Below are 11,039 nucleotides of genomic sequence, written 5' to 3'. Positions count from 1 at the left end.
CCTAGAAACTCAGCAAGATTTACAGTCCTTGCTAAGGAACAATAAAAACTGCCTTCACTTTGATTTTTTCCTTTTACCTTCATATGTTTCAGGAGAGGTCTGGAAGTAGATTAAGTGAAGGAACAAAACAAATGATCCACATCCTTGTCACCAGTCACATAACTGGTCCATTAGCACTAAAAACTTGTGAGGTCTTATGCTCTCTTCTACTGCATTTTTCTACTTAAATGTAATGTAAAAACTTTACACCTGGCACTTGATGAAGGTTCATATTTCCGGGACTGCAGTAAGCATGGCAAAGAATCAATTTGATTTTACAGAAAATGGAGGGAAACAAATAAATGAAATAGAAAACTAAAAGCCATCTGTGTCCCTGCAGACACTTTTACATGTGGAACCACATCAAAAGGGAGTTATTAGTGCCCTACACATCACAGGACTGCTGGCACAAGAGTCCCACCTCATCTTTGCCACCCTGGGAGCAGCAGAAGAAATGAAATGTCAACAGCAGAAAGCTGAGAGCTGCAGTATGGAAATGGGGAAAGGAGAGCAAAAGGAGGCTGTGGTCCCCTGCTCCCATGGCAGAACACATGATGGGAAATTTCAAAATGTCCCCAAAGAAAGAGGGAAGAATGAGGATGCAAGGCCCATTTCTGCTTCTTGCACTCAATTCAGCCAGCAGAATAAAAAGCCAGGTAAGCTACCAGTTTCATATTTTTTTGGACTTAAACAATTCAGAGCAGGGATTCTTCTTTACTCTTTGTTCTCTTTGTTCAGCACAATGAGGGCAAATGCCTCAGTGCCTCAGGGTGATGTAAAGAACAGAGGCAGCACCTAAAGAGCTGCACGTAAGGCAAACAAAGTGGCTGAACGCATTGGGAGAAAAATCCTGTTGTCAATGTATTTTTTTCCTTCTCAGTGTTTAATGTTTGCTGTCCAGAGTATTTAAGGCTTGAGTTTTGCATTGACTTTTTTAGGACTGATGACAGGCTCAAAGCTAAACACACGTTTGGATGCTTTGGCACAGCAGAGACAATAAGCCCAGCACAGCAGAGGATTAAATCTACACTATAGCCACTACAGCCTTCACGTTGCTTTATTGCTAATTTTTGCACATATGCCTGTGATCAGTTACAGGGCCCTGACATATGGTGAGTGCACCTGCTAAGTTAGCCAGGGCTGTTGCCTCAAACAACAGGGACACTTATGGCAGGATCTGCACGGGTATAAATAAGGGATTATAATGTCCCTCATGCTGTAGGGCCTTGCGTTCCCCAAACAGCACCATGGCAATGCAATAACCTCAGATAAAGAGTCTGAAAGGTTTTGTGAACATGCTATAAAACAGATTCATCACTCTCCCACAGTTAAGCAAACTTATTAATAATTATGCAAGACTAAAATTGATAAAGTGTGTTTTCAGGGTTTGACACTCATTTGCATGATTTGGGGTGGAATATGAACAGACCACTTATCTACCCACAGTCACATTTTTGTCTGTAAAATTACATAAATTGCTCAAGAAATTGGCAACCACATTTGTGTGAGGAAGCCATAAAGTTCAACCAGTCTTTGCAACAGAGCTGGGCAATGGCATCCACATATTCCTCCAGCACCAGCCTCCCTGACCTGCTCCTCTGCATCTCCAGGGGATGTTCCCCACTGCCCAATTAATGCCCTGCTAAACTGCTCACCTGCAGAGCCTTTTATCCCCAAACGTCTGAGCACAGCTTTAATTCCTGTGTTACACTGGGATGTTACACATCCCTTCCTGCACAGCTGCCACGGCTCCTGGTGCGTTTTTAAATTCAGCCTGAGCACCAAACACCTCTCCTTCCCCTTTTCCAGCACCTACAGAGGTTGTTCCTCACCAGGTCCTTTACCTGGACACCTTACAGGGGTTGTTCCTCACCAGGTCCTTTACCTGGACACCTTACAGGGGTTGTTCTTCACCAGGTCCTTTACCTGGACATCAGATTCTCCAGCCCACAGCTGCAGCCAGGCTTTCAGAGCAGCTCTTTGCACACATCAGAGGGAGCTGCTCCCTGTGTTTGTCCTGCTCTCTTTCACCACGTTTGTTTTGGCATCAGCCCCTTCTGCCAGTTTGGAAACAGCTCGACAGCAGATCTGCAACTGCCCAGAGGATGGCTCGTTGTGTAAAAGGGCTTTTTAGGACAAAGAATATCAAGGTCAAATCTCAGAGCTTTCGTGGTATTTAGTACCATATTTCTAGATCTGGTCCCCAAAAGTAGGTTCTGGACTGTATCTGCAACATGGATTTTTGCAGGAATTCACCTTCTTCTATTTTACTTATCAGCAAAAAAAAATTGCAAATAATATATTTTGCTCAAAAATATCAGGAAAACATCATTAAAGATTTGAATACAATTAAATACAAACCTCAAAATCTCATTTTCAGTTTGAACTGGAATACCATTATCATTTTTCTGTGTACCCATGTAATTTTATATTCTAGGATGCAATGCAATGCCATATCCTCAGGCACAAGAGTAAGAATTGAATTTTTTCATTTTCTCCAGTTCTGATTATTTTTGTAAGGGTATTGAACGTGGATAACACCACTGTAGCAGAGGTAATTAGCAAAGCACCATTTTTTTTCCTCAGCGTTATTTCCATAGCCTTCTGTACACTCTGGCAGTTCTTTTACAAGATTTTTTTCTTACTCCTCAATTAAATTATTCCCCATGCTTACACCTGAGTACACAGAATACATAGTTCAAGTGACATATTTCGAATTCAGGCTTCTGAAGCTCTCCTGCCCTAGTCCTGCTAGCAATTTTTTGCCTATGGAAGACTCTCCAGAGCACATTACCATCAAAATCTGCCAGAGACACTATGCAATATTAGTCAAGGCATCTTTAATAATGCAGGAAAGGTCAGCAGCTCACAGAATATCAAGCTGAATATCGAAGAATTATGAATCTTTTTCTCTGTGCAGATTTCGTAGGTATTCTTTGGGGTTTTTTCCTGATTCATTTTATGCCAACAGCAGAGGATCTGTTTCCTTTTCAGCACTCACCAGAAATAAAAAGAAAAGGATGAAAACTTTCTTACCAAATGAGAATAAGAGTGTCAGTATATAAATCACTTCTTATCTGTCAGTAAATAAAAACAGTGTAGGGATCAGATATGTAACACACTCTTTACATGAACAGTAGCTGATTCTTAATAATTCAATAAGAAATTGCATTGTAACTCCATGTGGGAAAGCGGCTGCACAGGCCATGCTCCCTCCAGGCCATCAAACACAAGGAGCTAAATTCCATATTTTGTTCTTTCAGAGCCACCAGAGTTAATGTTGCTTTGCAACTAACAGTTTTTCCTGGAACAGCTCGGGATGTGATCACACAGCAGGGCCCTGACCTCTTGACTACATAATGCTTTTGTGATCAATAGCACAGAAATTAATGTGTTTATCATATCAGAGCAGTTTAAAAATTTCATACATACAGTCACTAATTACCTCCAATGTCCATGAGACAGCATTTTGAAGTGCTGGTCCAGTGCTTTCAAAATTCTGCACAGGACTAAGTTGAATTAGGCAGTCTGAAAAATCAAACCCAACTAATTTCTTCTGTTCTCCCCAGGTCATTAATCTTCATGGGACAAATTACCACCAGCAGCTCAACAGAGTGGCACTGATGGACTGGGGAGACAACAAAGCCACTCTGGCATAACTGAGAGGAGCATTTGCCTCGTATCCTCTGCAACTCCTGCCTTGAATTTCCCCATATTTCCCTTTTGTTTAATGCAAATTATTAGAATTTATTATTTTTAATACATGTATTTTTAGAATCATTCATTCAAGCTTACACTGAGCCATCCTCTGCTGAACAGGATCACTTTGGCAACAACATGACCACTTTGACTGCAATTTGACAAAGCAATTTTGCAAGGGTTTGTTTTTTGTTTTTTTTTTTTTTGCAAGTAGTTCTGCAAGAATGGCAGAACTATTCTGATGAAAGAGTAGCAGAACAAGTAATATTTAGAAATTTAGAAATTACACACGATCCTGGTATGTAGCGTTAGAGGCAAAATATTAATATCAAACTAAAAAGCTGTTAGCTGAATTCAGGGAGGGTTGTCATGATGAAAATGTGAGCTCTCAGCACAAATGGAACAGCAATGCAGGAAGATGAGTTCCAACTTAACAAAAATAAGATTTTAAAATCTAATTATAAACACAATACTAAAAAGTCTATTTCATTTTCCCAGACAGAAATTACGCTCTTTTCAGTGCGGTGTGATGCATACACAAATTACCTTCAGGTCACATTTGCTTTTGTCTGAAAGCTTAAAAGGAAAAATATTCCAGCCTTTTTCTTTAACCTATAGCAGTACAGCCAAAGGCACTGATGAGGTCACAGCAGTACATAATAAGTGATCAGTAAAGAAAATGGTGCCATATGTTGCTTTTCCCTTGCTGTACTCAGTTCTCTGGAAAATGATCAACAGTAGTTGCAGATAAATCCTACCCTATTTTTCTGTTACCAAACGGGGTTAAAGAGTCATGTAAATAAATATACATGAACTAAACAGAAACAGCTGGAAAGTTCCCAGAAGGGACCTCTAACAACCTCCAAGTTGGACGGACCATGGTAGATCAAGGGATCGTTATTAAGATTAAAGGCTTACACCAAACCTGCTGTGAAATTCAATCTGCTGAATTCCAAATGTTGATGGCACAAAATAGAAAGTACTAAATGGTGGTATTTATTAGTTCTTAAAAAGCAAGATGATGGTAGAGTTGTTACATTTTCTGCATGCCAAATGTGCATGGTGCAATATGCTGAGATAAAAAAAAAATATCTGTAGGTACCTCCTGTGAAAGTCAAACATTTCAGACAAATTCCTCCTTGTATTGGAGGAAAAAAAATATCAGCATCATTAGTGCTTTTGGGCTTTCTTTTAAAAGCTTTAGACCAACTCCATTTTAGAGAAACATACCACAGAAGTGACTGAAGCTAAATGCGAACTCTTGAAGGAAGGAGCTTTTTTACCTTGTGCTATTCCAAATGTATTTGATGGGATTATGCTCCTGTGCCTAACAAAGAACTGAGATGACAGCTGCCTGAGACTGCAAGCCTTCCTCAGTGTCTCACCATCCTCGTGGGATACCTGAATTGTGTTTCTAAACCAAGATAAGTGTTGTACAAGCGCCCTGCAAAGGAGGGGCTGGGAGATGCTCACTTTGTGTTTGTGTCACCCTGCACTCTGAGTCTCCACACAGATGCCACCCTCAAACTCACTCAGCACCTCCCAGCTGAGATCTGTTACCAGCCAAAAGGTCCAAATGTTCCAAATCTCAACCATCTCTCCTGAATGAATGAGCAAAAGAAAGCTCCCTTCTTTTCAGAGTCAGTTTTGTATCCCCAAAGAAGACAGTGTGACAGTAATTAGTTACACTTGAGAGATTTACACGGGAAATGCTCCCTCCTCAGACAAGCCGTGTGGAATTTATGTACATTTGGAAAAATATTTAGACTTCTGTCATGGCTTTGCCATCTGTATTCCTTGGCAATCACACTCCTTGGGCAAAGAGCTGTGTTGACAATGTAAATTAGGTCAGGGTGACATTGGTCCTCTGGGCATGCTGGAAAATCTTCAAAATTGCTGAAGAATAAGAGCATCCTGTAACCTGGGAGGAATGCCTCATTACTTGGGGCTGTATTTTCAAATGATAACTTGCCCTCATCCTTTTAGTCAGCACGGAGCCACATTCCACAGGTAACAATCTAGTACCTAGCACTTGGGCTGGCTTAGTCAGACCTTTGTCCCCTGGAAAACTGAAGGATTTCACTTTAAGCATTAAAAAATATTTCGCATAGCAAAACTCAGCTGTTGAAACACTGCAAACAGTTTTCTCTCCAGAAAGATGATTACAAAGAGTGACAAGACCCATTGTGTGAAAAGACACTTGATTTCTGCTTCAGCCAATTCCCACACTGAAATCCACTGACAATATTTTGGGAGCCAACCAAATAGACATATTTCTAAAAGCTTGACCCAAGGAGTTTACATTCGCTTCTGGCATAGGGTGGCATGTTTCAATTGGCTTTAATGCTGCCACATCAACAGGTCTCTGAATATCCTCATACCTGTGTGCCAAAAACCTGGGAGCTGTAGGAAAATCTGGCTTGAAATAAGTACTGAAGGAGGGATATATTTATAAATCAGGTCATGGGGGTTCAAGCTTTTAGTAAAAAACAGATTGGGGAAAGTAGAACTTCAATCAGTTATGAAGATGTTTTTCTTTATTCAATTTTTAAAGTGCATCTGTTTCTGCTCCATCTTACTTTAATCTCTCAACACTTACAAGCATGGCACATTTTATATGAACTTGGAAGAATCTTCCCTGCACAGATCCCTCCATTCTGCCTATCTGGGATACATTCTGGGAAAATAAACTGATATAAAGGGACAGCAAAGCACCTTTGTGAGTTGATTTGTGAAAATTGTTTCAGTGAGTAAACAAATGTATTTCCTTTCTCTTGAAAGACAGCCTCATTAAGTTTTCATAAAAGATCTGGATTATTAAAATCCCTGTTCTCTCCTGAGGACTGGAGGTATAGGAATCTCAGGTGATGCTATGGCACCCATTCAATGAAATTTTCTATATAGATGCTATTTTTAAAAAGAACACTTAGCAATGGAGCAGGTGACCTCTTCTTTTTTCAGGATGAAGCCCACTCTTACAAACAGGAGAGATAAAAACAACCACTTACCTGTAAGTGGAAAAGAGCCTTAGTTATGCTAGGAGCCCAACCTGCCTTTGTGGCATATCTTGCTTACAAAGGTATTTTCAGAAAACAAGAATAAAGTGCTTCAAGGACCATCTTTACAAGTGTCGACTTCTTTTATAACCATCAAAGTGTAGCAGGTGGAAATAAAAAGATAAGAAATGAAATGTGCAAAGATATTCATAACCGGGTGTTTGGACTGCTCTTTTCACCCTGACTCCTGCCTATAAAACATCAATCTGCTATTATCCTCCTGCCAGATAAATAGGCAAGGTAGTTAAAAGTGACCTGCAAGAAACTTTTAACTTCTGAGCCCATCATCACAGCAGACACAATATTTTTCCCTGATGAGTGCAAATTACTGCAGGACTGGTGGGTCTCTGTGGCACACAAAGAGCAACACACCCTACCCCTGCATAAAAGAGTGATTTTCACTCTGCATCATAATGAGCCTTTTGTATTTTGAAAGTCACTAAAGAAGTTCCTCTGCAGGAGGCCCGCTGTGTTAGTCTTCATTAAAGGATCCAGATCGATAGATTAAGCAAAACAAAATGGTAGCAATTCTGCCTTAGCCTGAAGCTCTTTATTTGCACTTCTGAGCTTTATGGGAAGCACTGGAACCAAAACAAAAGTTGCCATTGCATCAAGCAATGAGACTTCGGAAAAAAAAAAGAACTTAATTTCAGAAGTCTACACTCAAGTAGAAATTAGGCAGAGAGAGAAGTCTAGAGATGGGTTTGCTGCTAAGTAAAATAGAAGAAAATTTGGAAACCTTTGGAAGCCATTTAAGAGATGTGACATTGCAGACGCAGCAGGTACCCAGGTGAGCTTCTCCTTGGCAGGCTCTGCTCCCTTCGAGCTCCCTGGCACATCATGGCCAGAACCTTCCTCATTAATCTGTAACAAAATGCCCCATTTTATTCAGCCATCTCCAGTAGACACAAACTTATCACACTTCTGGCTCACCTTTGCTTAGCTCAAAGGAAATGCCTGGTGAAACTTGGAATTGGGAGTTCCTGCACTGCTTAAAATTGGCTGGTTGTGGGTAAGAGACTGTGCTGAATATTAAGGAAACATTGGGAATCCCAATTCAGATAAGCAGGCTTTTGTTACCCTTTCTCTTCTAGAAGCAGCTTTAGTAGCAACTTAAAGTAATCTAATAAAACTGAATCTCTATTTCAGGATGTGAGAAAGAGCCCCACTACAGGAGAGAGTACTGGGAATGAGGGAGACCTAAGGGAAGAGGAAAATACTTCCATCAGTGAAGAAGTGGGACTGTCTGAAGGAACTGTAGAGCACAGAAGCTTGGCACAGTAAAATCAGAGAATGTTTCTGCTTTCAAAATGGGAAGTTATTACAGTCTGCAATCAGAAAGGAGATGAAAGCTGCACCAATGAACTGAAGCACCAAACTTGCACTTGAGAAACTGTAGAACTAAGTGCCTATTAAAAAGCCAGAAATCAGACAGAGAAACATGCAAGGGACAAGGTTAACTATCATCAAAGAGAAGAATTGAAAGAAGGTCGATAACAGCTTGGACAGGAAAGGAAGATGAATAGAAAATTGTTCTGGACCACCTCAAACCCCTGCTCGGCAGAAGGGTATTGATGGGATTTGAAGTGACCAAGAAAAATGTGAAAGATGTGTCCTCCTTTCTCTCACAATGTGAACTGAAGAATAAAAAACCAAGACAGTAAGGAAAGAAAAGCCAAAGTCAGAGAAACCTCCTTGCAAGTTCCTTGGATTTGCTTAGGACAAAGGACAGACTTTCAATCAGACACTAAAATCACCTTTTTAAACTGCCGTTTCAGAAAAGTGCTCTGCATATTTGCAAAATACAAGTCATTGTATAATCACGGGGCTTTCTGTGTGTTTCACCCTTCTCTGTATTTTAATCCTATAGAAACACTTTTTACTATTGACAGAGACATAACTCATTTGAAACTCTTTGAAAAAGCCCCAGCTGGTTATCCTGCTTGCCCAGACAAGAGCCAGCACAGCAGGTATCTCAAACACTGCAATAATTTCATCAAGAAAACCAAAGCAAAACCTGTACTATAAAAACTGTTTATAAAAGCAAATGGCAGGAAACTGCTCGGGTGAGATAGGAAATAAATCTGGACAATCTCAGAGAAGAATTTCTTCTGGCACAGGATACCCAGAAATTTTGCTAAGTCCTTTTGGCCCCTTATGCTCCAAGTTCCTTACCCATCTAAGAGAAATAACAAGGTTACCAAGGCTTTTTTGTTTAGGTGCAAACAATTGGAGCTGTGATTTCCTGGTGACCATGGCCTTTACTGCCATGACTCTTTGCTTCTCAGCGTCACTTTAATGCAAAGAAATTTTAACTCTTGGTGCTCTCAGTGGGAGTAAATGACTTTCCCACCCGTGATGGGAATTTGTTGGGGTGGGGGTTGTCCACAGTTGTATTACAGTCATTGCAGACATTGGAAATGGACAAGGAGAAATATTTGGGAGGGGAAGTAAAACTGCTTTTGGCCTCCGGAAGCCGTAGTGGGATTGAGTGTGTGCTCAGGGTCCAGAGACACTGATGGTAGAAGCTACAACCAGAGCCACAAGCAGGCAGAGGGTACAGGGAAAGAGCACTCAGAGGCCAAGGAGGAGTGGGGCAAACGCACTGAGCTCAGCAGCTCTTTCACATCTGCCAGGGTAGGACAGACAGGGGGACAGATCTACAAACCCTACCACATCATTTCTTTCAGATCTCATAACTCTTTGCTTCTACAGCACAACAGTGTTTTGCTTGCTGAGAAATGTCTTCAGAAAACTCCAGCAGTGACCAGCACAGAGATGTCCAAACTGTGGCAGCCACCAAAAGGCTCAGTCCTGCTCTAAAAACCCTTGGGAGAGCCACATGAAAAATGAAGCATAAAAAAACCAGAGATAAATTCCTTGCAGATCTGTGTGCTAAACAGGACAGAGCTGGTGGGCAAAATGGGCTGCTCACTCAGCCCGTCCCATCTGTTATCTGCAGACAACACAGAGTTACATTCTGTAATTTTTCCATATAACAATTCAAACTCTATGTATTGAAAGAAGAATTTAGTCAAGATCAAGGGCAGTGGTATTCAGCTGTCATGGTGATAAAAGCTTGAGAGATTGTCTAGATGAGCTCTTGATTTGTGCAAGTATAAGTAAAGCAGAAGCCAGCAGGTAAGAAAATGGCCCCAGCGGAGCAAAATGAGCTCCTTCCAGGGTTACAAGTATTAAACAGTGTTTTCTTAAAGATTTTGGGGAGAACTGAATATAGGACCTGTGACAAAATCCCATTTTTTCTAGGTTTTCTTTCCAACAGGGATGATAAGCTCCATGTAAGCTACAGCACAAGAAAGGGACTTACTTTCTTTAAAACTCGTTCTCCATTGCAGGAGTAATTGTGATGAATTGTCAATCAAGATAAATACAACCCACTGATGAATTTAAGGACGTGAAATTAGAGGCTGGTAGCAAGACAACAACTGTTGGAAAGCACTGTGAGCAAATGATGAATGAGACCAGGAAAACAAATGGATGGATTGTCAAACACACAAACCAAGAGCACACAGGAAATTGATGGCAGCTGTTGCAGCCAAAGCACGCACCTAACACGCTGCCTTAAAGCATCATTAACTTTAGTATAAAAGCTGTGTGCTACACAGGCTTTATTAGGCAGAATCACAGGTGTTTAAGAACCTGATGAAGTATTTTCTCAACACAAATGTTCTTGTTGCACACACAGGTGCTGGGAGGGGGTTCACGTGTACAGCAGAGTGACCCAACATGTTTGACATGCAGGAAGCATTGGGGAACTCTGGTAAATGGCTTGCCTTGCCAAAAACAAAAATTGTGTCTAATGAGGCAAAATAAAGTCTATTTACACAAGTGGAAAGACCAATGAAGTGCCTCTATTGGAAAGAGTGCCTCCTGGAGGAGTAGTAAGGAGAGAGGAGTAAGAAGAGAGGCAGGAGAGGCAGTAGTGAGCTCATGTTTGCAGCAGAGCACTGTCAGTGACCCTGTTTGCCACTGGATCTGTCACACACAGCCCTCTCTGGGTGTACCTGGTGAGCCCCTGCCTGCAGCACAAGGTGTGCAGGTAATCCCACAGTGGCTCCCACTCAGCTGCACTGGTGCACAGGCACCCCAGTGTGCAAGAGAGAAGAAACCCTGCTTCACTGTACATGCAGGAATTTCTCCTTTACCTCAGCATTCACTCTACTTGAGTTCAGTTTAAAATAAACATTTGATTAATCCAGAGAAAGCAAAACCAGTCAGTGAAGA

The sequence above is a fragment of the Ammospiza caudacuta genome, chromosome 14, assembly GCF_027887145.1.
Source record: "Ammospiza caudacuta isolate bAmmCau1 chromosome 14, bAmmCau1.pri, whole genome shotgun sequence".
Classification (NCBI taxonomy): domain Eukaryota; kingdom Metazoa; phylum Chordata; class Aves; order Passeriformes; family Passerellidae; genus Ammospiza; species Ammospiza caudacuta.
Note: the sequence above shows the minus strand (reverse complement) of the source record.